The 24,598-nt window shown below is 41.6% G+C and overlaps 1 protein-coding gene and 1 pseudogene across 8 annotated transcripts in view; both read right to left on the bottom strand.

Moving 5' to 3' along the window:
- The window catches only part of SSX2IP (SSX family member 2 interacting protein), a 58,659-nt gene extending 43,421 nt beyond the window's left edge, over positions 1–15,238 (bottom strand). For 7 of the 8 annotated variants that reach the window (XM_065910015.1, XM_065910033.1, XM_065910042.1 and 4 more), the window contains exon 1: positions 15,105–15,238. The gene's annotated coding sequence lies outside the window, so the exon portion shown is untranslated. Of the gene's footprint in view, positions 1–14,857; positions 14,948–15,104 lie in introns of those variants that run through there. The other variant, XM_065910023.1, reaches the window with a different exon arrangement.
- LOC136147806 (activator of 90 kDa heat shock protein ATPase homolog 1 pseudogene) lies at positions 8,764–9,924 on the bottom strand (annotated as a pseudogene).
- Positions 15,239–24,598: the final 9,360 nt, after the last annotated feature.

Here is a 24,598-nt window from a genome sequence, read left to right as displayed (position 1 = left end):
TTTTCAAGTTCACTTGAAATTCAAACTTGAGAAGATACAACTGCCTACTTAATCAGAGTTCTAAGACAAACTTCAATCAAGGGTGAGAAAATATTGCTTTTTTCATTATACAAGAAGGTAGTAACATGTTACTATCTGGGCTTCTAAACATTACACAGGATTTTCCACAAATAACCAACTAAAGTCTTTGCTAAAATCTCACAAAGTTAGAGCTACCCAACTTTGGGTTAAGAAAATAAAATTCTTAAAATGAAGTCTTTAAACATTAGCCCTTACAAATTCAGCCATAAAACTTTAGAATTTAGTTATCTGCATACTTTAATAAATGTTATTACTCTCAAAAACCAAATACTTTATGATTACTCAGAAAAATACTATGTCATACTATGATTTTATTCCAAAGTAAACTATAGCTTTCAGTTCAATTATTAATACCTCTGTTACCTTACACAAAACTATTTAGATATGCATATCAGTACAGATAAATACTAAATTCAACTTCTTAGAATCTGCTTTTTACAAATTTAAAATCTAAATGATTTCATCTGACTGGCATAATAGTATAGATTTCTCCATAGAAATAAATTCTTCTCCATAAATTAAATTTTAAAATATATCTGAATGGCTGAAACTCAAAATCTGATATCCCTTTAATCACCCGCCCTGTTGCTGAGTTTGTGGCTCTGAGGACCTACAGCTGGGGACACAGTGCAAACACTGTGAGCCTCGCAGGCCTGGGGCGGACAGGTCATGTCCTGACCAAGTCTCTCTCAGCTGGTTTCCTCAGCAGAAAACAGGGCGATACTCCCTACTTGTAGGGCGATACTCCCTACTTTGTAGGGTAGTTATGGGTATTTACTGACATAAGTGGTAAAAACTGAGTACCGAATACCTAGGGAACTGATCTAACAAACACATGTCAGGTGCTGTTCTCAATGCTTTAAAACCTTACGAAGGCAACCTTCACAACAACCCTGAGTCATCACATTATTTCCCCTTTCAGTGATGAGGGACATGAAATACAGAAAAGCTAGGCAACTTGCCCAAGGTCACACAGCAGGCAAGTGGCAGAATCAGAGGCTACTGCCCACTCCACACTCCACAGCCCAGGCTGCTGCTTCATGGATGAGAGGCCCAAGAACAGTATCTGCTACCACCACTCATTAGAGCATTTGGGCAAAACTGCACAAAATAGTGTGTAGACACAAACTGCAGGAAAATTTTTCATGTGTGTCCTTTTGAGCTGAAGGATACAATTGCCATGAAGCTCCAAGTCAGAATCCTCCATTAGAAAGCTACCCTCTTAGCAGCTTAGGGAGCTATATCAAATCCCTTATAAACACCTTGACCCAGATACTGCTGCAGTGTGAGAAACAGTACTTAAAGCACAGGGCCCAAAGTCAGACTACCTGGTTTCAAACACAGTTCCAGCACTTACAAGGTAAGTGGCTCTGAACAGAAATCTCTGGACCTCATTTTCTTTATCTGCAAAAGGAGAGTAAAACCAATCTTTACCTCAAAGAATTATGATAAAAAATCCAAATTAAATAATTATGGTTAAGTAATAAACTTAGCTTTAAATTTACTTGATAACTTTATTAAATAAGTATATTCATGCAAAGGACTTAAAACAGGGTCCTGGGTATATGGTAAGTGCTCAATAAATGTTAGCTATTAGCTATTTTACTAATTTGGAATATTTCCATGATATTTTATAAGTTAAAAAAAAAAAGGCTGCAGGACAATAACATGATCTTATTTGGTCTTTTTAAAAAAGTCTAAAGAATGTTCAAACTACCATACAGTTGTGCTCATTTCACATGCCAGCAAGGTAATGCTCAAAATCCTTCAAGGTAGGCTTTAACAGTATGTGAACCGAGAACTTCTACATGTACAAGCTGGATTTAGAAGAGGCAGAGGAACCAGAGATCAAACTGCAAACATTTGTCATATTACAGAAAAAGCAAGGGAATCTAGGAAAAACACCTACTTCTGCTTCACTGATGAGGCTTAAAGCTTTTGACTATGTGGATCACAACTAACTGAAAAACTTCTAAAGAGATGGGAATACCAGACCACCTTACCTGCCTCTTGAGAAACCTGCATGCGGGTCAGGAAGCAAGTTAGAGATGGACACGGAACAACAGACTGGTCCAATACCGGGAAAGAAGTACATCAAGGCTGTATACTGTCACCCTGCTTATTTAACTTCTATGCAGAGTACATCATGAGAAATACCAGGCTGGAATGAAGATTGCCAGCAGAAATATCAATAACCTCAGATATTCAGATGATACCACCCTAATGGCAGAAAGTGAAGAAATAAAGAGCGTCTTGATGAAGGTGAAAGAGGAGAGTGAAAAAGTTGGCTTAAAACTCAACACTCAAAAAACTAAGATCATGGCATCTGGTCCCATCACTTCATGGCAAATAGATGGGGTAAAAGTGGAAACAGTAGCAGATTTTATTTTCTTGGGCTCCAAAATCACTGCTGATGGTGACTGTAGCCACGAAATTAAAAAACGCTTACTCCTTGGAAGAAAAGCCATGAAAAACCTAAATAGCATGCTAAAAAGCAGAGACATCACTTTGCCAACAAAGGCCCATATAGTTAAAGCAAGGTATTTCCAGTAGTCATGTATGGATGTTGAGAGTTGGACCATAAAGAAGGTTGACCACCAAAGAATTGATGATTTTGAACTGTGGTGTTGGAGAATACTCATCTTAAAAGTCCCTTGGACTACAAGGAGATCCAACCAGTCAATCCTAAAGGAAATCAAACCTGAATATTCACTAGAAGGACTGATGCTGAAGCTCCAATACTTTGGCCATCTGATGTGAAGAGCTGACTCATTGGAAAAGACCCTGAGACTGGGAAAGACTGAAGGTAAAATAAAAGGAGAAGGAGATGACAGAGGATGAGTTGGTTGGATGGACATGAGTTTGAGCAAACTCCAAAAGATAGTGAAGCACAGGGAAGCCTGGGGCATTACAGTCTATGGGGTTGCGATTGAAACAACAACAATATACGAATGTATATACACATATAAGTTTTGCCCTGTGAAGTTTGTATAAGAACAGAAAAAATTAGAAGACAAGACCAGGCCAGCCTGGGAGCAGAAAAGAGAAGGACAAGGGCAAGACATTCATCCCCTTCACAATGTATTTTCACACACAAAGGTATTATGAGTAATCTTTTTTTGTGCCTTCCAAATTTTCTATAAGTGAATGTGTTTTTCATATAATGAGAAATAAAATCCACATTTTAAAAAGGCAATTACAGAGATAAGCAGAGAAAATGGGGGAGAGTAGCACCAAAACTCACCAAAACTAAAAGCAGAATGGCATGTGTGATAAAAAATATAAAACATTTATCTTCAGACTAATCAGTTAAGCTGCACTATCAACACACAAAGGCAAACGGCCCTGAAGGGCAAAAATTGATTAGAAATATACAAATGTCCCAGAGTTATTCAGACAGTCGATTATGTCAGTGAAACTTTACCAGAGGTCAGTAGTTTGCAGTTTTAGATGGCAACCCAGCAGTCCACAAAAGTTTGAAATGCATAAGTCTTTCTACTAATCAATTATACTTCTAGGCATCTATTACCACATATTCAATTATGCAAGTTAGCAAGCATGACATATAAGAACACTGCTGACTACAGCTTTATTTTTAATGGCAAGAAATTGGAGAAAATTTAAATATTAATAAGGAGGGGATTCCCTGGCGATCCAATGGTTAGGACTCCATGCCTCCACTGCAGGGGGCCCTGATCTGGGAATTAAGATCCCACAAGCCCCATGACGCAGCCAAATGAATGAATGAATGAATAAATAAATATCAATAGAGAAACAGTTAAAAATCAATATATATGGTACAGTCAGAAGAAGGGGTACTCTGGGATTAATAAAGTGAAGTAGATTTGCATGTATAGTGTGAAAAAAAAGTGATGGAAAACAAAAATATTTTGATTACCATTTTTTGCTAATTATCTAAATACATTTAGGAGAACAGTATGGAAGCGTTGCGAACTGTTAGTAAGGACAGCCCTGGGGAATGGGATGCCTGGGTGTAGTGAGGGGTGGGCCAGTGTTCTCACTGCTACTGCACACCTTTACATAGCTGGATATTCCAGGGCATGTACTGTTCTGCAACATTTTTAGAGGCAGTGGATTCATGCACAGTTAGTGGGGTGGTATGGATGCACTTTAATCCCAGACAGGAGCACCCCTGCCTTTTAGGGGAAACATCAGTGTAGACAAATGATAAATGCTCCCCCATCAATCAATGACACTTCCAGCACCTGCCCCCTCCTCATGATCACATATACAAGTGAGCACTGGTGCTGCCCCCTTCACACTGACCCTGGCCATGTCAGAGCCTGTCTGTGGGGAACCAGCCCACCAGGAAGGTCTGCCTTGCACTGATGTGAAAAGCAAAAACACAGAGTACTGGCTGGCCTGGCAAAGATGGACTCCTCCTCCAGATGGATTACAATCTAAACTCAGTAGGGAGAAAAAGAAGACAGAGGTCGACTTTGGTTTATCACTATTAAAATTCTTCTCAAAAAAGAATGTTCTTAACCTACCAACCTTCTAGGACTCAAGCAACTAGTACAGTGCATTTCTCTGCTTCAAGAGAGCAGCTCATGAAGTTAGACGGGTATGTCCTTAGAGTCTATGCCACACCATCTGGTATTTCATTATACAATGACTTATTACTCTTGTTTTTATCTGTGTTGGTTTTGGCTCTTCAGATAAGCTCATCTTTTTTAGGTGAGCTTATCTAAAAAAGCTCATCTTTTTTACCTGCTGGCACCTCAGGGAAGCCGCACAAGCTACTGAAAGAACACCAGACCAGGGTCAAGGGCCACGGTTCCCAGAGCCACTCCCACAGGCACGACCCTGAGCAAGTCATCGCTTCTGTGGTCTTCAGTTATGACATCTGTAAAACTAGGGTTTTTAAAGACTTTTCAATTCTACTCTCCATGATTTTTACATCTCTCATGGGACCTAATACAGAATCGAGTACAGCTATTTATATCAAAATTTTCTCACATTTTTAAGCAGAACATGCACACACTGTCTTCACAATCATCAAACAAGATTCTACTTAATTTTAAGAATAAAATAACTAAGTGTAAACCATTTATTTGAAACAAGTAAACCGAAATCCTTTTACATGTATTAAATGATTAAATTTCACAATAACCCAGTCAATTGCCCCTATCAGAGATGAGGAAACAGGTCCAGCAAGCTTTCTTACCCAAGGTCACACAGCTAGAATATGATGAAGTCAAGAAGCAAAGCATAACAGTCCAGCACATTTAACTACACACCCTCAGTTCAGTTCAGCTCAGTGGCTCAGTCGTGTCCGACCCTTTGCGACTCCATGAACTGCAGCACGCCAGGCCTCCCTGTCCATCACCAACTCCCAGAGTTCACCCAAACCCATGTCCATCGAGTTGGTGATGCCATCCCACCATCTCATCCTCTGTCGTCCCCTTCTCCTCCTGCCCTCAATCTTTCCCAGCATCAGGGTCTTTTCAAATGAGTCAGCTCTTCACATCAGGTGGCCAAAGTATTGGAGGTTCAGCCTCAACATCAGTCCTTCCAATGAACACCCAGGACTGATCTCTGCTAGGATAGACTGGTTGGATCTCCTTGGAACTCTCAAGAATCTTCTCCAACACCACAGTTCAAAAGCATCAATTCCTCGGTGCTCAGCTTTCTTTAGTCCAACTCTCATATCCTTGCATGACTACTGGAAAAACCGTAGCTTTGACTAGACAGACCTTTGTTGGCAAAGTAATGTCTCTGCTTTTTAAAATGCTGTCTAGGTTGGTCATAACTTTCCTTCCAAGGAGTAAGCGTCTTTTAATTTCATGGCTGCAATCACCATCTGCAGTGATTTTGGAGCCCAAAAAATAAAGTCAGCCACTATTTCCACTGTTTCCCCATCTATTTGCCATGAAGTGATGGGACCAGATGCCATGATCTTAGTTTTCTGAATGTTGAGCTTTAAGCCAACTTTTTCACTCTTTCACTTTCATCAACCACACACCCTACACCCTACTATATTGTAGAAGAGGAAGGAATACACAAATAGTGAGCTGCTTTCTCAAATCTGACACATATAGAGGTTCTTGCTTTCTACCACCTCCCCTTGAGACTAAATTATAATCCAACAGTATTATTCCAATTGGATAACTGTATAGAAGCAGACAAAATATTAAATAGCAATACAAAAAAATTTCTGAAAAACAATCTAGTGAATATACAGCTCTTTTCCAGGCTTTCTCTGAATGGCCATTCCTTTCTCTTTGTGCTTCCAGAACACTTTGCATCAACTCTGCAGTACAGAACCAACTGTAATAACCCCTTCTCGCCCACCACCTAAGCTGCACTCCTGGCCAGCAGGCCTGTCAGGGTATTGCTTGTACCCTTGCTTTGGTATGACAAATAGATGGGGAAACAATGGAAACAGTGAGAGACTTTTATTTTGGGGGCGCCAAAAATCACTGCAGATGGTGACTGCAGCCATGAAAGTAAAAGACGCTTGCTCCTTGGAGGAAAAGCTATGACCAACCTAGACAGCATATTAAAAAGCAGAGACATTACTTTGCCAACAAAGGTTCGTAGTCAAAGCTATGGTTTTTCCAGTAGTCATGTATGGATGCGAGAGTTGGACTATAAAGAAAGCTTAGCACTGAAGAATTGATGCTTTTAAATTGGTTGGATGGCATCACCAACTCGATGGACATGAGTTTGAGTAAGCTCCCAGAGTTGGTGACAGACAGGGAAGCCTGGCATCCTGCAGTTCGTGGAGTCACAAAGAGTCAGACATGACTGAATAACTGAACTAAACTGTACTTGCTTTGGTATGAGGTATCATAACTGACCCTCAGTCAATATGGAATCCAATAAAGTTTGCTGAATGAATGTCAACTAAGTTTGATGATATATTAATGTGATGTATGCTACCGTAATACTGTGACAGACCAGAATCAACACTTCAGTCGTGCTGCAACTTAGTAAGGCTTTTGATGGAGTCTTGATCGTCTCTAAGTCTTCCAGCCTAGAGAAGCAGGAAGGTGATTAGATGTTTGAATCAAGACCACAACAACTTAAGAGATAGTGTGAAAGTCACTCAGTCATGTCTCACTCTTTGCGACCCCAAGGGCAGTACAGTCCATGGAATTCTCCAGGCCAGAATACTGGAGTGGGTAGCCTTTCCCTTCTCCAGGGAATCTTCCCAACCCAGGGATCAAATCCAGGTCTCCCACATCCTTCCAGGGCAGAGGCAGGAATAGCAGCAATCATTCTTAAGAGATGATTAAGAAAAAAAAAACAACCCACATCGATCTAACTTTGTAAACTTGGAAGTAAGCTAAGTGATAATGAAGTATCAATAAATGGCAATTATTTTAAATCTTATTTGAACTTCTTAGCAAAAGAACTTCCCACTTAAAAGTAGAAAAACAGGGCTTCTCTGGTGGTCTAGTGGTTAAAAATCTGCCTTACAATGCAGGGGACACTGGTTCGATCCCTGGCCTGGGAAGATCCCACATGCCGTGGGGCAACTAAGCCCATGTGCCACAACGACTGAAGCGTGCGCACCCTGGAGCCAGTGCTCTGCAACAAGAGAAGTCCTCCACCACAACTAGAGCATAGCCCCTGCTTGCCGCAGCTAGAGAAAGTGCGTGTGCAGCAATGCAGACCCAGTGCAGTCAAGAATTGAAAAAAAAAAAAGTAGAAAAACAGGCAGTTTTGGCCACAGTTTCAGAGGATCCATGAAGCCATCCAGAGATTTGCCAAGGATCATGGACAGGGACTGAAGAACTTCTGTTTCAGATACCTATGTGAAGCTGGTAGGCGAGAAGAACTACTGCTCTTACTTTTACTACCTGCCAAATGTGTTCACCAGCCACGTCACTCAGCCTTACCATGGCCCTAGGAAGAAGTAAATACAACATTACTTTCTTGATGGAAGAATATGAAACTCAGGGAGGCAAGATAACTTAGCCAGTTGCACACCTGAAAGAGAAAGGAAAACTTAGCTCTTTAACCTGGAAGGTAAGAATGAGACTAGCTTACAGCGTTACCTTGGAGATACTGTGGTTTGCTTCCATATTACTGCAATAAAGCAAGTCACATGAATTTTTTGGTTTCCCACTGCATCTAATAGTTATGTTTACACTACACACGTAGTCTACTGCATGTGCAATAACAGCATTATGTCTGAAAAAACAATGAACATGCCTTAATTAAAAGATACTTTACTGCTCAAAAATGTCAATCACCTGACAATGCAGGGTTGCCCCAAACCTTCAATTTATTAAAACACACAATAATGTGAAGCAAAATAAAAAGAGGTACATCTGTATCTGATTCCAAAGCCTCACAAACCTTGGCCTCCACTGGACACTTAACAAGTATCTGGAGCAAATGATATAAATTTTTTGAGACCATCTCCTCATAAACTAACACAGTTGGTGATAGACTGTAGTTACTGATGATTTCTAAAAGGTCTTTTCCTTCATCTTTAAAATTACACTAATTTAGCATAGGTACACCTAAAAGAGAACTCACCCTCTCTTCCCACCCAGCAGAAAGCATGCGCAAACCCAAGGGACACATGAAGGGAAGGGCCCTGGCCCCAAGTTAGTGGCTGGGATGGTGCAGTCCTCTGAGTCCCAAGTCTCAGTCAGGAGAGGGTTGGACTGAAATACTGGGCAGCCTGTACTCCCGCTGCTGGCCCTAAGAGAAGCATGCACCACAGCCAAAGGACTGCTTGATGCCCTCAATGTAGTACCCCTGCCAACCCTGCCACATTCTCTCCTCCTCATGGGCAGGAATGCCTCAGCCTTCCAAACACAGCTCATTCTCGCCATTCTTGTCAACGAAGGTCAAGGTAATGGTGGCAAAGCCACCTTTGGGCCAAGATTTAAACCTCCACTTCATCGCAATACGTTTCTCAGGGACCAGTTCAGTGAATTCTCCAGACGCTGACACCCATCAGCTGAAACTTGCCACCTTTCTCTGCTTCTAACATTGCAGGAGGGCTTTCCAGGTGAAGTCAAAATGCAAATTCAATCCCTGGGTTGGGAAGATCCCCTGGAGTAGGAAATGGTAACCCACTTATTCCCGTACTCTTGCCTAGAGAATTCCACGGACAGAGGAGCCTGTCGGGCTACAGTTCACAGGGTCGCAAAGAGTAGGACACAACTGATCGACTGAACACACACATAACACTACAGGAGCATGGGTACACGCCTGAGCAAGCTCTTGGGGAGTGAAAAAAAAAAAAGGCAAAACAAAACGACTCTGTAGAGCTCCTCCGGTGATGTCAGGAAGGTCTCTCTAAGTGGGGATTTTGACACCAACAGGTCTGACCTGGGTTTTTGAAAGGGCAGATTCGGCCTTGCGCTCCTCAGTTTTCAGTGCTGGCTGCCCGGCTGGGTCTACTGACTCTCCATGATTGTAGGCAATATCGTACCCTGTGTGAACTCTGTTTTGAGGATGTTGCTGATTCTTTAAGGCCATGAGATTTGTGTCTGGATCATCTCTGGCAAAGCTCACACTAATCACCATTTCATCCACACTATTTTCATCAGACAAATTGGGGATCTCCACATCGCCCTTGTACTGCACTCCAGAGGTACCTGTCCAGTTTCGTTTAATGCTCCACTCATAAAAGAAGGTAAATTTGCCTTTGTGATGGTTAATGGATGCCTTCCCATCAAGTTTATTTACTTCTGACACCTTGAACTTCTCATTTAGCACACACATAGGAACAGTGTTTTCAGTTTATCTGTGGACATATTCAAAGCATCCCTCTCAATGCCAGCTGTTGACATTGGTGGTATCTGCTTACTCCTCCATGGTCCAGCAAGGGTCGCCCTCACCCCACCTGGCCATCGGCTCTCCTCACACGCTGCCACCAGTTCCCGAGCAGCCACAGTCTCAGGACCATTCAGTCTCAGCCTCCCAACAGTGCCTGGAAACTACTAGAAGCTAAAATGTCTTCTTGCTGTTACAGGCTTGACCCTATGTAGAAGGACAATTTTAGAGTATGGATACAGAATACAGGCATACCTCACTTTATTGTTATTGTGCAGATATTTGCAGATACTGTGTTTATAAATTGAAGGTTTATGGCAACTCTTCATCAAGAAAGTCAACTGGCACCATTTTTTAACAATAGTATTTTCTCACTTCGTGTCTCTGTCCACATTTTGTTAACTCCTACCATATTTCAAACTTTTTCATTGTTACTGTGTTTGTTATGGCGAACTGTGGTCAGTGATCCTTGACACTACTATTACTACAGAAAGATTAGGATTCACTGATAATGGTTAGTATTTTTTAGCAAAAAAACTATTTTTTAATTAAGGTATGCACATTGTTTTTCAGGCATAATGCTATTGCATACTTAAAAGACTATAATACAGCGAAAACATAACTTTTATATGCACTGGGAAGCAAAATTCCATGTGACTCACTTTATTGCAATATTCACAACACTGGAACCAAATCCATTATATTTCTGAGGGTGGCCGTGTAAAGAATAATGCTGAAGGTGCCATCTTTTCAAAAAGAAGCACAGATAATCATATTAAAATCAACTAGCAAAAGACTGACAAACTCAAGACTCTATCCTTCATAACCTAAACTATTAACCATTAGGCAAAAAGTACAGTCATCCTTCAGTATCCAAAAGGGGTTGGTCCCAGGGCCCCCTGCAGATACCAAGCTCTGAGGATGCTCAAGTCCCTTATAGTACAGTACAATGAACACAGTCAGCCCTCCTTATCCACAGGATTCACAGTCACAGATTCAACCAACCTGGGTTCAATTCAATTGATTCAATTCAATCTGTGGTTGGTTGAATCCGTGGATAAAGAGGGCTGACTATATATATGCAATGGCTGGTATCCACCTTGGATTACAAGTATCTACTGGCCACTCATGAAACTGAATTCTTTTAGAATAATATTATTCTAGAAATCTCCTCCCACATTATGCTTACAAAACAGGTCCCATTTTCAGTAGCCCTGGCACAAAAATATTATAGCAAACAGAGCAATTAATCGTCAGGAGCTGGCTGCCCAAATTAGCCAGTGACAGTGAAGACAATGAAGGAAAGACAAGAAAAGCTTCAGAAGCTAGGCTGACAAACATGGTGACAAATACACAAAATGGAGGCATTCATTCTCTCATGTAAAAATCTGTTTTTGGTACTAGACAGACAACAGTGTCACATAGATAGAACACAGGAGTAAAGTTACCTGCAGGTTTGGTTAACTGTGTGAAGATAAAGAGCTCAGCGTAGAACTCACTGGGTTTATACAGGTCCTCATGAGACATTCAAATGGGGATAAACTCTAGGGCCTGGAGGTTAATAAGATATCAGAGCAGATTTAGGAGTCATCGGCATACATGTGGCCGTTGAATCTATACAGAAAAAAAGGGGGGAGGCAGAAAGAACCTTCAAGAACATCAACATGTAAGAGGTGAGGGCAAGCGACCTAGATCTAGGAGATGAAAACACAGGGGTGAGGGGAGGTTAAAGGAAAACCAAGGAAAACGAGTTTTAAAGAGGAGGAAATGAGGAACAGCAGCAAATGCCACAGAAAGGGCAGAGCTAAATAGAATATTGTGTTGAATCTGGTAATTAAGGACTTTATGACAAACCTGAGGAGTAAAAATGGAAATCAGATTTCAGAAAAATGATCAGTAAATAACAGGAGATAATAAACAAAGGTCACTCATTCAAGAAGTTTAGTTTAACAGAATATATTTACCCTCTCTGAATGTGGAGGGTTTAGCTAATACTCACAAATAGAACAAAAAAAAAGAAAAAATTCTGCCTTTAAGTTAGTTCTTACTCAATTACAGCATTTTTATGTCAAATAGTTAAGTATTCAAAAGATGTAAAGTGTTTTTCCAGGCACCATTCTGGATACTAACATATCATTTAATCATCACAAACTTATGAAGTAGGTTTTACTATTCCTAATTTGCAAATGAGACAACTAAGGCACACAGAAGATAGTTAGTAATATGGTAGTCAAATCTGAAATTTCACTCAAAAGAATTAATTAGTGGGGAGGGCAATGTGAGAAGTGAGGGTTCATAGACGAAAACTGTAAATGTTATAGTGAGACTGCACTGACTGTTTAACTGGACAAATTTTAACATCTATTCAGGAACTTATTTTTACTTTGAAAGAATCTGTGTCTTCTCTCATCTCAGAATCCTACCTTACTGAGACCTGACATGTTCATGCTTCTTATGACACTCAGATTCAGCACTGTATTACAACTGTCATTTCTCTTACTCAATCACAAGTTGACTGAAAACGGGTGTGTATCTTATTTATCTTGGTGTATTTATTTCTCTAATCCTAAAAGAAGATTCTAGACTTATTATAGTAACCATTTCACAGATATAAAAATAACCAATTATGTTGTGCACCTGAAACTAATACCGTTATATGTCAATTATACCACAAGTTAAAACAGAAAGATGCTCAATAAAGGCTGGTTGTATGAATGATCATTTTTACTTTTCAGAACATCCTGGGGGCTTCAATAACTTATTTTTAGTCTTACACTGCTATGTACTACTCTGACTCAGATATTACTTGGATTGTCTATGGACCACTCAAATTACTGATTTTGCTGGAAATACCATTCTGAAGTAAAAATCAAATATAATTCCCCTGGATAAAACTTTTTAAGGATTCCCTATCACCTACCAGTCAAAAGTCATAGCCCTGTTTTCCAACCTTACCTCTAATCCTAGTTACCTGCTTCCAACTACCAAACTGGGTTTCCCTGGTGGCTCAGTGGTAAAGAATCTGCCTGTCAATGCAGGAGACGTGGGTTTGATCCCTGGGTCAGGAAGATCCCCTGGAGGAGGAAATGGCAACCCACTCCAGTATTCTTGCCTGGAAAATTCCATGGACACAGCAGCCTGGCAGGCTATAGTCCATGGAGTCACAAGAGTTGGACACGACTTAGTGATTAAACCACCAGAGCCACAAACAAGTGGGTGTAAGAAACTAGGCTCATGGGACTTACTTACATTTTAGTGGGGGGAGATAAAAAATAAAGCTGACATTTTGTTAGATTTTTGTTAATTGCTCCGTTTTAATCTGCCTTTCGGTCATTGTAGTTTATCCTTTTTAAATAAAATTTAAAAATCCAACCACACACACACACAAAGCTCTGGAAGTGCTCCGACTTAAGTGTTAAACGACACAATTCTGGGGCAGCGTCTTTTTTATCTTTTTATTTCTAGATGCATACCACAATGAAGGCACTCAATATCTTTTATAAAACCTGAGTCATAGCTAGTTTGGTCAAAAGCAGCTATGTGAGGTTTTCAGACAGCCCCAAAATATAACGTGTCAGCCTTGAGGCCTTAGGCACATCATCTTAACAGTTAATGTTCTTTCTCTTACACACTGCCTCAGCATGTAACAAGCCCTGTCACAAGGCACAATGTGTTAGGAAGAGATCCTCACATTTCATCCTAGAATAACTAAGTCTTTGCGGTTATCTTCAAGCTGCTTCACCACGTTACTAAATCCTGGGCCATGATTATCTTCATTGTACAGACGAGGGAACGAAGGATATAAAATGACTTGACTGAAGAGTCCCAGCAAGACACTGAAAGAGCTTTCATTTTAAATATCCGTTCCTGTTCCTCTCTTCACAAACCACCATTCTGAGAAACTCTCACTGCCAGCAGGCAGAAAAGAGCATAAAACTAGTTATTAGCTTTTACTTGTTTAACTTGAATGAGTAACAGAAGCTTCCTAGACCTGCAGGTTACAATAGCTGTAGGACACGAGATTTGATGGATTAAGTTTTGCTGACTGAATCCAAATTCATAAATCTACCTCTAACTTCTTCTAAATGTCAAAAGAGCATGAAGCAAACTTTAAAAGCATTTTTCTCTCTCTCTCCTGATCTCTAATTCTATCCAAGTTTGCTCAGTCCCCTAAATGTGTCAAGTCATACCTACCTTTTCAGTTCAGGATCCAGGCTGCCAGAATTTTCTCCTTCTTAAACTGTAAACCAATCCCTCCTGAGCCAAGACACCTATCATTCCTAGCCAACTCTAGATCCAAAAACTAATATGAACTGTTAGGGGAGCCCAGCAATTTTAAATTCCAGGCAGCCCCCCTCGTACACCTCCGAACCACTCTGGGAAGAGTGCCTCTTCTAATCGTCGCCCCATTATGGGGTCCAGAAAAGGGAAATGTCAACTCTCTCAGATTCAATAAAAACTATTATCCACGTTGCCATTAATGGTAATTTGGAGATCACAACCAGTAATGGAAGTAATAACCTAAAGATTCCCACGTTATACGTGCTGAGAACAAATTACTGAGCAGATGACATTTCCTAGCCCAAGTGACTTGCATAACTGGGCGATTGGAACAGGCTGGAAAGGCAGCAGGAAGCTCACACTTCAGTTTACTGTACTTTACTACAGAATTCTACACCAAAACATCCTCACACACGCCTGCCTTGAGATGATGTAAGTTGTTGCCCTAGTCTTTTAACCAGACCGGTAGGGGGGTTCTCTTCCCCTGCAGCGGCCACCGACCACTCCTCACGACTGGCCCCTGCGGCTCGAGCTAACAACCCCGAAGCCCGCGAGCCCCGCAGCTCCCACTCGGCGGACACCGCAGCCCCCAACTGGCCATCCCCTCCTCCTCCACGTCCCCGCGTCGCTCGTCATCCCGCGCCAGGCGCCACCCTCTCTCCATCCCGGAGAGGGTTTGGGGCTCCGCTCTGCGACGATCAGCGGGAGCGGTCCCCGAGTCGGCACCTACCTCCCACCTTCTCCTCCAGGCGCAGCCGGGGGGTCAACGCTCGCCCGCCTCCTCCAACGGCCCCAACGGCCGCGCCGAGGCTCCCGCACAGAAGCGGGGCGCCGCGCCAGGTGCCGCCGCTCACCTCCGCGCCCGCCCTCCCGACCCCGGCCGGCGCCCGCCCGCCCGCCTGCCCCAGTCCCCGCAGGCGCCGTCGCCCCTCCCTGGGCGGGCGCGTCACAATCCCGGCGCCGGGTGAGGCTCTCACCTTCACGGCCCCCGGCTGTGGCGGGGAAGCACCGCTCGGAGTCCTAGACCTGCTCGCGCAGCCCCGAGGGCCCGCACAGGCGCGGCTGCACGCTGAGCCCGGGCCGACGGCCCCGCCCCCACCTACGGCTCCCGCCTTCCCCGCCCCCGGCCGGGCTCCGCCCCACCCCTCGCGGCCACCTCCCCTGCTCCGCAGGTTCGCAAGGCCTCGCCGCTTCCCATTGGCTCCGCCAGTTGCTAGGCGATGAACAACAGCGGCCTGCATTGGTCCGGTGGCACCTCCAAAAAAACCCGGAGAAAAAGAAAACCTCATCCCTAGAGCCTGAGCGGGATGCGGGCGCAGCTGCGGCTCCCGGCACCTGTTACGCCCTGTGATTCACCCTGCCGGGTCCTGCTCTCCACCCCCTCCTCACACCCGCGGAGCTCGGGGCCCCGGGCTTCATGGGGCTCGGGGCGGGTGGCGGGGTCGTGGCTGCTTCAAAGCACACGTCCCCGAGCCCCTGTGAACCCCAGCACCCATCCGAGCAAAAGTGAAGCGCCCAGTAAAGCTCTGTGGGCTTGAAAAAGTGGGGAAATAAACCAAGCAACAGCCGGCACCCAGAATTAGGTCAGGCCCAGGGGAAGGGAGGTTCAAGCGCTGAGAGTCGGTGACAAGGAGAAAAGTTCATGTAAATTTAGGGCAAGAGTTGGACCCAGGCGGAAGACAGCGGGAGGTCTAAGAAAAGGCACTCGTGAATTAGAAGATTAAGCAAAACTGCCCCACACCCACTGATCAAAATATGCTCAAAGAAAATGTATGCCCTCTACTCCCTTAGCCAGGGTCGTGGCTGCTCCTCCCGTGTTCCATGGCCTCCTAAAATTCTCCAGCGTAGATGAGAGGCCAGAAAAAGGAAGGAGATCAGATGGAGAAATCGCAGGCATATGAGTTGAATTATAAAACAAAGACGTACTTGGATAGATTTTTTTTCTTTAAGTGAAGCCAAGAAATCTACTCAAGAGAGTAAAAACAGGTTTGGTATTTTAAGGAGGATCCTGAGAGCACTTTGAAACCAAAATACTATGATAGAAGGACAAGAATTGTTAAAACTGAAGAACAAGGGAGAAAGGAGCGCCTTCTTCCAGTTCACACACTTATATCCAGCCCCAATCCTGGATGAAAGATCAAGGCGAGAACATGAACATGCCATGGCGACAAGTTCAGAATCCAAGGTAACCTTCCTGTTACTTTTGGCCTAAGCTGTCGTGAGGCCAGGACTGATGCAGGTAAGCATAGGTGAATGACAGGCCCTCCTTATAAAGAAAGCTGCCACAGTGCAGGCTGGTGGTAAGGAAAGCCAATTACTACCAATAATTAATCGCTAACCCAGACAACTGATGAGACTAGAGGGGGGTTACCCCTGCTCCCGAGAAGAGTTCTGAAGTTTCAACTGTCCACCCCTGAAAACCCCACACCCCTTCCCATCTTAAGAAGCAAGTTCGTGTGACGTTTGTCTTTGAAGTAACACTTCCAGCTTCATTTTGACCATTTAACTGCCTCACTGTCAAAAGCAAGAGCTTACTATCCGATTAGCCAGAAGCATGGAGGTCGGTTAATTCAATAAGCTGCGTCTGCGACTTCCTGCTGTGGCCTAACAATTTACAGAGTAGGATTTTAAGAAGGCTTGGGTCAGAAGAAGGTGAGTTAGGAAAAGTTCTGGCTCTGCCCCTGACCTCAGGGGTGAATCAGACCTGTCAGATTAAACCAGCGCTTTACTGTCTTGCTCTAGAGACCCACTTTCCACTCCTAAAAGTTATTGAGGGCCCCCAAAAGCTTTTGTTTATGTGGGTTATATGTATTAATATTTACTATACTAAAATTAAAACAGAAATCTAAAAATACTTATCTAAAAAATAATTACATCTTATCATAAATAGCACATTTTAATGGAAAATAACCATATTTCCCCCTAAAATAGTAGCAAGAGTGGTGTTACTTTAAAAATTTGCAAATATCTATGATATCCAGCCTAATGGAAGAAAACTGGATTTTCAAATCTGCTGTATTCAATCTGTTGCACTATTTCAGGTGGCCCCTGGAAAACTCCATTGTACCCTCAGAATGGGAGTTTTTTAAAAAAGGCAAATAACATTTTAGTGTTATAACAGAATAGTTTTGACCTTGCAGACTCCCTGAAAGGGTCTTGGGGATCAGCTCTTAACACCCTCTCCCCTTCCTCAGATTAATGCTCTGAAAGCCACCAGTCTAGACAGGTCTTGCTTCTCTGTCCCTCTTTGTCAGTGACTGTTTTAGGAACTAAGCGTGTGGTGTGAACATAATGGGAAGGTGGGGAAAAGGGACTCCAGGGGGAGGCTTTTATTTCTGAGAGCCCCTAAAAAGTTTTTTCCTTACTTCTTGCCTTGGTTATCTTCCAGTTAGCAAGATATGTTTCAACCTATGGTGGTGCATCCTGGAACAATGAGCAAAGAAAATATAGGAATGGTAACCTAGAACCAAAAGGTCACTGAGTGGCTAAGTTAACCTACCCTGGCTCTGCATACCTCATGACTACTCACGTATGACATAGTAAGTGGCCTGATGCCCAAGCCATTTTGGGTCAGGTATGCAGTTCCTTGGGGCTTCTCCAGTGGCTCAGAGGTAAAGAATCTCTCTGCAACACAGGAGACCCAGGAAATACGGGTTTGATCCCTGGATTGGGAAGATCTAGAGGAAGGCATGGCAACCCACCCCAGTATTCTTGCCTGGAGAATCCCATGGACAGAGGAGCCTGGTGGGCTACAGTTCGTAGGGTCACAAAAAATCAGACACGACTGAAGCGATTGAGTGATCATGGGTTGCAGTTTTTTTGCAGCCAAGAAGATCCTGGCTAATGTACAGGATAAAGATAAAGAACTTGGCTGTGGCCTGAAAATGGTCTAAGGGCACTTTGGGCCCAGGGACAACGGAATTGGGCCTAATAGGACTTTGCTCTAAAGGAAACAAAGGGGAAAGACATGATCTGGAATGTTTCTTAATGTTTAACTGTGGTTACTTTCCCCTTTCCTGGCAAAATTAGGAGACTGATTATCAGGTGGTGGTGATAAAAATAAAAACTTCCACCCTTGGAAAACTTCCATAAAACATAAAAACTTCCATCCTTGCTCCTCTGTAGTCTGTATCACAGTGGTCAGAATAATATGTCATGCCCCTTTTCTGCTTTGTTTCCTTCAGTCAGTGTTAAAGTCAAATTTCCTCCCATGGCTACAAGTTTCTTATCACTTGCCCTCCATCTCCTTACCTCTCTGATCTTGTAGACTACAACTCTCTCCCTTACTCAACCATTAGCCACCACAGTGCTCCTCATCCTTGCCAGGACTTTCCTACCTCAGAACCTTTGCACTGTTAGTCAGTTTGAAGTTTCTTGTCCTTAATGTTTATATTACTTATCTCTGCCCTTTCAGATCTAACCAAAGTCACCTTCTTTGTGAGGCCCAACCTAACAACATTATTTAAAATTGGAAGCCTCCCCGCCCCAGCTTCCTAAAGCTCTCTCACCTTGCTCCTATATAATCTCCAACCATATTGAAGATTATATTAATCTTGAACTTCTGTGTTAACAGAGTTCACCTACTCTTATTTGTTGTTGGTTTGATTCATCTCCCTTTACTAGAATGTAAGCCCAGCAGGGACAGGTTTTGTCTCCTTGTTCACTGGTGTGTGTGTGTGCCCAGTCACGTTCAACTCTTTGTGACCCCATGAACTGTAGCCCACCAGGTTCCTCTGTCCCTGGAATTTTCCAGGCAAGAATACTGGAATGGGTTGCCATTTCCTTTTCCAGAGGATCTTCCCGACCCAGGGATCGAACCTGAGTCTCACCTCCTGCATTGGCAGGAGGATTCTTTACTACCACTGAGCCACCTGGGAAGCCTAAACAGTGCCAGGTACTTAGTGATTAGTGCTCAATAATTGCCAGTGAATAAATATAACTTTAAATGGATGTTTTTCATTTCAAATAAACCACCTTGTCCAAGTATATACATGTTCCTATGATGCTGCTTAAAAGTATCACATTTGTAGACATGGAATTTTTGAAAAGAATTCTTTCTTTGAGAATAAATCTGATTTTTGGAATGATCCAAATGTTATTCAAAGCCAAATCTGATGAACACATTCTGGGGTCATGTTAAAAATGCCAAAACCTGTGTTTTCCAACTAAGTTACTGCATTTGGGTGGATAGGGAAAGGTCAAAAAACAAAATGTGTTTGATTTTCTAAGACAGTAAAGTGACTGTGAACATAATTTCAAAGAGGAGTTCTAAAAATAACACTAGTAGCAAGTTGCAGGAAGAGTGTACATATATTTTAAGCTCTATATGTTTCAGTGTATGTGTGAGTGAATCTCTTCCAACATGTCTGGTCTGCAGACTTCCATTCTTGCCCTTATTTTTTTTCAAAACGGAAGATCAGATTCTCTCTGCTGCCCTCCCCTTCAATTAAGACTCTTTCATGGCCTTTCATAGTGTTAAATAAAATTGACCTTCCTACCCAGATTTTGCATGATCTGACCACTATACTCCTCTTGGAATGCTTACTTTGGTATACTAAAGTGATATACTATATGTAGTGACCCCCTTTTTTCTTGTCTGGCCTTTTGAACCTGCAATTCAGTCTGCTGGAAGGTTCTCCCAACAAGAGTTCAACACTGTGACTTTTTTTTCCATCATTGAGATCCCACTTCCACATATCCCATGTCTGGTTTGTCTACTTATTTGCTTGCTGACTGTCTTGTTTCCTCCCGCTAGAATGTAAACCCCATGAAGGCAGGGACCTTGTTGATCATATTTGCCTCTGTAGCCCCAACCTCTTCATGCCTTCACTGGACAGTTGCTAACCATACTGTTAAAAGTGAAATTGCTTTACATTGTATTAACTCCTGTGATATATGAATTTTTATAAGTGTGTATTATTACAATTTTAAAGTATTTTAATTTTGCTGAAATAAACAGGCTCTGATTTTTACATGTAGTAAATTAATAATCCACTCCATATTTACTTATTTTTGTTCTTCAGAAACCAGTTTTTCAAATACCCCAGCAAGCATTCAGGTCACATTGCTTCTAATAACATGTATCTTCAAATCTGGATAATAATGGGCCAACTTATAAAGGCTTTCTGGTGTAATTCGTACCATCTGGATTATTTCAATAGCAGCAACAGTTTCTGAATCTAGTGAGGAACATTGCTTGTCAGGGCCTGTGTGTTATAACAGATGAGGAGAAGGGCTGAGTCACCTCTCCTGAAGGGCCCCGCTTTCATTACTTCTGCGCCTTGGCCAGAACTGTCTTTCGAGGGGTGACAGAGTGGAAAAACAAAGTCTCCCTAGATTCCGTACTGGGAACTTTCATATCCATAACCTCATTTTATTCACAAGATCAACTTAAGCTGTTTGTAATTAACTACAAAATATAGGACAAATTCCAAAGGCCCTGAGACTTCAGAGTCCTCACTGCGGGCCGGAGTGGCCAGGGATTTCTCCCTGGAGGAGAGGGGAAGGGACTAGGGCCTTGGGACAATCTTGACTCTGCAAGCCTGACAGTCGGCAGAGGCCAGACCATTTTTAGGTCTGCTTCCTGGTCTAAAAGGTGGCTGTGCTCTTACTCTTAGCTGTGCTTGGCTCCTCTAGTCCTGAGTGACTCTCTGCATGGTGCTGCATTTCCAAAGATGATTCATTTCTGGCCAATCCCATTGGATTTAGGCCAGTAATAGTTGAGCTTGAAATGAGTCCTATGCCATTTATAAAGTGCTGGCTGAGTTTGCAGAAAAGGCAGACCACTATAGTTCCCTCTTCTTCTCATCTCCACCCTGGTGAAGATTCTCAGAACTATCCATTACCCATCCTGCTGCTTGTCACTACCCTACCCCCACCCTGCCCCCCCACCACACACAAACACACAGAACAGCAGACAAAATGCTTGATCATCTTCTAGGAATTTCACTCTTAGTGCTTTAGATTTTTGTTTGGTGTGCTGAATGTTTTGCTCTGTCATTTCTTTTGAAAGTGAATTTGTTTTTTCATTTGTTAAGGGTTTTGTTGTTGTTGTTGTTGTTGATTTGTTTGTTTTTGAGCCTAGTGATTTTTACCAAGCTCTAACTCCAATTTTCAACTATTTGTCCTAAAATTGATTTATTAAGTTTAAAATATGTCATGTAAAATTTGATTTTGCGTAAATCACTCCAACAGTTAATAAGGTGCTATCATAGAAAACTAATCAGGTACCAACCAGAGTAGTTCTCAAACCCTGTATTTCCAAGAGAAGTATCCCTCCCTTAGGAAACGCAGTGAGTGCACATACAAAGCATACAAGCACAGAAGCACTGCACACAGCTTACCTTGCTGACGACAGTGACTTCCAACGCTTTCTCATACAGAGCAGTTTGGCTCAGTCTACATTTCTAAACTTGCAAATTTAAACACCGAGCATTGAGAGGACAACAAAAGAGACTCCAAGGAAGTAGGAAGACCCAAAATGACCCAAAGGCAAAGGAAGTATAAATGACCCAAAATGTTTTTTAGTTATACTGAGATCTATTTAAAAACCACACAGCACAAAGATCCAGCCTTAACTTGAATAGTTGTGACATCATTCAACACCAAAGCACCCTTTTATTGCACATAGTCTTAGTTTTCCTGCTCTTAATTTTAAAATTTCCTTAACTGTTTAATGAATACTTATTAAATGATTATCATGTGAGAGACTGAGAGATTTTAAGTCCTTGCTCACTACAAGAGGGCTTCCCTGGTGGCTCAGATAGTGAAGAATCTCTCTGCAACGCAGGAGACCCATGTTTGATCCCTGGGTCAGGAATATCCCCTGGAAGAAGAAATGGCAAGCCACTTCAGTATTCTTGCCTGGAGAATCCCATGGACAGAGGTGTCTGGTGGTCTACAGTCCATGGGGTTGCAAACAGTTGGACATGACTGAGAAACTAACAACTGCCTTCTTTCTTCTTTCGCTACAAGAACTCAGAGTTTCCCAGGAAGACAGAATGATCCATCGACACTTGAGTCTGACTGCCTGGACTGAAATACTGTCTAGTCCACTTGGATCCATGTTGACATCCCTGAGCTCCCAAGTCCACCTGGGGTTTTCTTCCTCTGGCCATTCTGCTTAGTAAGCAAGTGCTTCATGGTCTACGGCACTTCTAGTTAGGTTGTTTGATAATTGCAGCCAAATATGATACATTGAAAAAAGAACTTCCATGAAATGATCTGAGGGTGTGATATTTCATTTTATTGGTACAAATATATTCAACTGCCACATGTGGAAATAGTCAAGTGAGCAGAACAGTCAATGAGAAATGAAGTATAGGAGTTATTTACAGAGGGCTGAATGAAATAATTAAAGAAGCAGCAGGAACATGTGGGACTCTGTCTTTGCTTTGAACTGTAACTATGTATCTTGGATATTAACATTTTTCTAAATTTTATTTTTTCTTTACTGATTTAACTAGGCCAGAAAAATTAAGACACTTTGATAAATACAGCTTTTCATGAAATAATTTGCTATTCTGAAAATTTCAGGCTTCAGCTCAATGTCTTCTGGCTAGTCATTATGTTATATATATATTCCAACAAAAGTCATATGTAAATAATGTATTTAGAAATCAAGTCATAATCTAAGTGCACTAGTGAAGCTAGATATTTAAAAAATAAATCTATTTGCATAATGAATGACACTTTTGTAGGAAACATAATCTCCTTCTTATTCATCCAGTCTATAAGATTATATTTTAATATGCTGGATTTTCTTAAGAGTGTTCTGCTTATCCTTACTTCCTAAGCTCAGTTTGTTGGGTTGTTTGTTTTTCTCTGTTTTTTGGCCACAGCATTTGGCATGGGAAGGTCCTAGTTCCCCAGAAGAAATTGAACCCATGCACTCACTGTGTAATGAAAGTATGCAGTCAACCACTGGACCATCAGGGAAGTCCCTTCACTTAATTATTTAAAATCCAGACTTCTGTGTACTATTTTAATGAAGAGTTTCTGTAATATGAATCTCAGTACAGAAGACAAAGATGTTGCAATCAACAAAACAATTTTTATCTTTTTATTCTGCAACTGGCAATGCAATTTTGTCTTAGTAATAAATTTCCATTTGATCTCATTATTTCTATTTCACTAGGTAAAGTTTTTTGTTTTGTTTTTTTGTACATTCTCAGTGAAGAATAAATCTGAAAGCTTGATTCCTGGTGGATTTTATTTTCTGCTTTGTAAACCTCTATCAATGATATCATCAAACAATTGTTCAAATTGAAATACAGTGGAAAAAATAAAGAAAGAAATACAGTGGAAGAGAATCCTCTGTACATGGGTTAAAACACTCCATAAAAATTCAGAGTTGAAAAACATAGATATCAATTAAAATATAGTATTGATTTAAAGTAACTGCTTAAGGCTTACAATAGTGAGTGAATCTTCCTGTCCCTTTAAAAAGAAAAGCCATTGCATTCTGGTTGCTGAGCTCTCTTGGATTTATTTTATCTTAGCAGCTGTTCCTGAAGTCACTGTTATTCAAATGAGGGTTTTCAAACTCTTTGTTGTGTTTTTTCATAACTTATGGTATATGCTATCAAATTTAGAATGGGTGGAGGTGAGGACAATTAGAAATACAAGAGAAATAAAGTAATATTGAAAAAAATCTCTAATTTTCATTTAACAAAGACTGTTGAGTATGATCTCCTGAAGCCCCAGTGATAGTAGCAAGGCAAAACCCCTGAACCTCTAAGCACCAGAAGTTTGGATGGTATATTTAGTAATAGTGTGTGTGTGGGGGAAGATATCCTGAATGGAAATAATGGGACTTTCTGTGGTTATAAAAGATGGGAAAAGAGCACATCAAACACTTTTCTTGCCACTTCAAAATAAGCAGATTATAAATTTTACCTAACATAGGCTATGCTTTGATCTAGAAAGAATAACTTTATAACTCATATACCTTTTGTTTCTTTTATTTTTGTTGTTGTTGTTGTTTTCTCAAGAGGTAGCATAAGCCTGCAAACTCTGGACAAGGAACCTGGCTTTGCCTCATACTTGTACTTTTCATTGAACTTACAAATTAAATGATTAGCTTTGCTAAGAGCAAAGTATATATGGAATTTTAATTTATTTAGGACTCAGTCATATGAAACTCATTTCTAGTCATGTATAATCATTTCCTAGTATGCATGTCAATGATTTATTGAGTAATTATTATTTGTCAAACAGTATTCTAAGTGCTTACATATTAATTCTTCAAATTCTCAATACAACCCTATGAAGTAGGTATCATTATTGCCTTTATTTCTAAATGAGTAATTAAGAAAGTAGAAGTTAATTTGCTCAAGTATACCTGCTAGGAAATTTCAGAGTTAGGGTTTACAGAGCTCTTATCTTAACCACCATGTCATACCCAGTATTTAGGACTGCCTTCACCTCTCATTCTCCACTCATTTTTGTTCAAATGCCTGCTGACTATTGA

This window comes from Muntiacus reevesi, chromosome 1 (genome assembly GCF_963930625.1).
Source record: "Muntiacus reevesi chromosome 1, mMunRee1.1, whole genome shotgun sequence".
Lineage (NCBI taxonomy): Eukaryota > Metazoa > Chordata > Mammalia > Artiodactyla > Cervidae > Muntiacus > Muntiacus reevesi.
This window is presented reverse-complemented; position numbering and strand designations above follow the sequence as displayed.